We start from the raw sequence: 4,468 nt of genomic DNA on the forward strand, positions 1-4,468 counted from the left end.
AGCGACCACACTTGTTGATTTGTCTGAAGTTTGAGAGGTGTGCTGTCATTGGTCAATGTGTTGTGACAATCCCTGTACGTCTCACGTAAAATACCAGCCTATGTGTATACTTTTCTGACTCGAATGAGAGATGTTATACTGTGTAAACTAATCATAAAATTAGAATTGAGTGTAAAACTATCATTATACATCTTGAACTTGATAAACACAACTTGAATTGATTGTAAATGTTAATGCAACACAAAAGTCACTTCTAATTTCGGTGGAGTTTTATATGAGTTTAATGATGATGTCAATATTTGTCTATCCATATGAATATTTATCTGTTTATATGTATTGATCTGTCTGTATTATATTTATTTATATTTATGTTACCACACATTCTTGTTTCTCTGTACCATTATGTGGAGTACATGCAATGTTTGTATATTCAAATCTATTTTCAATAAAAATTAAATTTTAGATGTATACTGTAAAGCTCCTCTATACTACGTACTTACATTCCAGGAGGGAATAACTACAGTACTACCGGTATCACCACTTAAACAAAAAATCAGCCAGTGCAGTAAGAATAGCCCAGCCTGTTGTCAATGCATATCAATTAGTTTCATGTATTTTATAAAATGAAGGTTCATTTTTCATAATTCTAGTGCAGCAACGTACCTTTTTGTTTCTAGATGAAATCATGTCTTTGCTAAAACAGGTTGAACTAATTACACAAACAGATGTTTCACTTGTTTTAAGAAGTTTTAGGACCCAATTATAACTGTCCAAAATAATTTTTTTTAAATTAAGCTATTACTATTAGTAACAGTTATCTAATAATATCTACATAAAATAGTATTAAATGGGCCATTATACAGTACTTTTACTTTTGAAGCGTGGTAAATTTTGGTGAAAATACTTTACTTTTGTAAGATTTTCACTGCTGGAGTTTTACTTGTTGTGACATGAGTATTTTTTATGCTGATATTTTATTAGTTTTACTTACATAAAGGATCTGGCCATCCCCCCCGGCCCCTTGTCATGTGTTTCAGATGTCTCAAAGTCTCAGATAGTTTAATTGAAAGGGTTATTTGAGACCCAAAAATGACATTACATTTATTGAGTTGATCCAAAGTGACTTACAATAAGTCCATTCAATCATGCACAACCCCAACAAGTGCAAGACTCATGTAAGCAGTCTAAACAGATGAGTTTTCAGTCTCCAGTGGAAGATGTGTGGAGTTCCTGCTGTCCTGATATCAATGGGGAGTAGTTGTAGTAGTTAGATCCACCAATGTAGACTTTGTAGAGCAACACTGTGTCGAGCGGTAACTGGGACCTTTTCATAGTGAAGGAGTACCAAGATGATTCATTGTTTCACAACAATATCAAAGATTAAGAAAAAAGTTAAAATCATGAATGCAAATGTGTGTAGCAGAACTTTGTAGTTTCTTTTTCCATACCTCAATTAATTATCTCCTAGTCTCGCATTACCAGACCCTCCTCCAAAGCCCTTTCAAGGAGGGTCTGGCTAGTCCACACGGCACGGGAGAAAACATGCTCCGGTTTGTTGGTATTTCTTTTTAACAATCACAAACGTCTTCGGTGGAGCCACGGGGCTGCTGCAAAATATTTAAAAGTTTTGGTGCAACAGAAAACTCAATTTTGACAGATAGTCTAGCTAGCTGTCTGCATTTACCCTGCAGAGATCTGAGGAGCAGTTAACCATAATCCTCAGTAATCAACTGTTTAAAATTACAACACAAAGAAAGCGAAAGGCAACGGACATCCGGACGAAAACAGAGACATCCGGCGGAATTTCCGGTGGCACCAGAGCAATCCCGTAAGTGGAACGTCATGGCTACAGACCAATCATCTCACAATCCCCACGATTTATCTTGTGCCACTTTGGAGGGGCACAACCTTTAGGTAGAGAACCATGCTGCAGTCAAAATGTTACTGAAGCAAAAGTACTAAAATTACATTTAGCCTACTTACATTTTTAAAAGTAAAGTACTCATTTTGCAGAATGTTCTATTTCAGAATAACGTACATTATATAATTGGATTATAATTATTGATGCATTATTGTCTAGGCTACATCACTTTAATATTGCAGCTACAGTTCATTTACTATAGGCAAGGCAAGGCAACTTTATTATATAGTACATTTCAGCACCGGGGAACTCAAAGTGCTTTACATAAAACATTAAAAAGCAAAGACCAAGATAGGAAATTAAAAAATAAATAAAAATATTGACAAATACAAATAATAAAAGATAAAATACAAGAATAAAACTCACAGTTCAGTATAAAATGAATAGTGACTGCTGCTTCCTTCTGTTTTGTCCCCTGACTTTGGAGACAACAAGCAGACCTGTCCTGGCTGGTCCATAGGGAAATAACAGATCAGAAAAAAAGATATATACAAGTTATATTACAAAAGTTCCCTTGGCCTTTGGAATTAAAAAACCCCACATCATCACATACCATTCGCAATAGATAGAGATAGGCATGGAGAACTTTCCATAAGATCATCTCTCAATGCAAATCAAACCAGCTATTAAGCTAACTGAAATAACACCATGCAAATCTCTAGGTATGGTGAAGGGTAAGTGATGATATGGGGTTATTTTAATTCCAAAGGCCAAGGGAACTTTATCAAGATGCATAGTGTCCTGGATCAATGTAATAACTAGAATTTAACAATAGAAATCTGCATGCTTCTCTTGGAAATTAACATAGGGGTATGTATACTTATGCCCCCTTTATGTTTTTTCGCCTTGTGGTTTCCTTGTATTAGGGTGGCACCTATATCGTGGTTAAGACTGTCACCGTGGTCCTGCTCCTCGCCCTACTATGCCCCGCCACACCTTGCTACACCCTGTAACGCCCTGCAGTGCCCTGCTACGCCATTAACTATACATACATACTATACACTACTATTTCCAGTTCCATTATCTTCATGGGGACTATAATTGCCACCGTTCGTAACAAACGGCACCATCAGACACAGTCCTAGGAGCCTGGGTCTGTCCGAGGTTTCTCCCTAAAAGGAAGTTTTCCTCACCACTGTCGCACTAAATGCTTGCTCTCGGGGGAATTACTAAAATTGTTAAGTCTTTGTATATTGTGTGGTCTAGACCTACTCTATCTGTAAAGTGTCTTGAGATAACTCTTGTCACGATTTGATCTTATGAATACAATTAAATTAAAATAATGTTTTGATACTTTTTTTTGGTATTCATTACGCCTATACATTTGAGATAGAGATGTTTAAATACATATATCTATTATATTCTTCGGTTAAAAAAGTACACAAGACACAGTATTCAGGCTGATTCCAATATTTGAAGACTAATGAGCCTACGTTTAGATTTGACTATTTTAAATAGAACCAAATAAATAAAAGATTCAGTATTCCTCCATCAGACTTTAATTCCAGACTTTTACATGTTATAAGATTTCCTGGAAAGAAATATATAAATGACTGGTTACAAATTATAAGAAAAATCAAAACAAATTCTGAGACAGTTTTCTTAGTCAGAGTTTTGGTAACGAGGTTATAAGCAGCTGCTGATTTAAAAGGTATTTACTAAATACAACATTTAAATAAAACTTGCAGAAAATTTTATTGAACAGGTGTTCTAATAACTACAATAAGTGACTTCTTTTTAGGGACTTTCTTTCTTTGAGCTCAGCATTCCTTTAATCTTAGCTATACTGCTCCGATCATATATATAATACTAGAACACCCTGAAAGGCTCTACTTTGATAAGGCCTGCTCGACCTGTGTACATTCACTTAAGTACTTTATTTAAACAGGACCTTAACTAACCGTATTTTTATGTTGAAGTGTCGCTAATTTTACTAAGTAAGGGATCTGATCTTCCACCACTAAACCTAACTTACATCTTTGCAAAACTGAGTTCAAAACATATTGAGTCAGTTTTTTTAATTAGGAAAACTATGTTATTGTAAGACCAACACGTCGAAATAAAGTTGTATACTAGTGTTGCTGGAGTGTTGACTCTCTCTTTCTCCACAAGTCTTGGAAACCCCTACTGTGTTTTCTTTGTCAGGAAGATCATTGTTTACTTATCGAAGATCTAAATTCTATATTGTCTGTCAGTTTTATCTGGATTTAGATTAAGATTATTGTTAGCTATAAACCTTACTGCAGGCCACAACCCAAAAATCACATTTCAAATCATATCCTAAACTGTGTCAGAACCAGTATTGTTGTATCTCTCAAATGTTTTATAGTAAAGTTAAACTTCTGATTGTCAGATGTGGGTTATAAGATTTATTTAATCTATGATTTAAGATGTCACTGAAAAAATTCCCCTGTCGAGATAGCTTTGGTTGTCTGACACATCGTATTCATGCTTCAATATCTGCATAAATATTGTAATGGGTGTGACGTCATGGCCCTGTGAAGGGCGGAGGTTATTTAGGGACACAGGTAATGCGTGTTCTCCCTC

This window comes from Etheostoma cragini, chromosome 2, assembly GCF_013103735.1.
Source record: "Etheostoma cragini isolate CJK2018 chromosome 2, CSU_Ecrag_1.0, whole genome shotgun sequence".
NCBI classification, from domain to species: Eukaryota; Metazoa; Chordata; class Actinopteri; order Perciformes; family Percidae; genus Etheostoma; species Etheostoma cragini.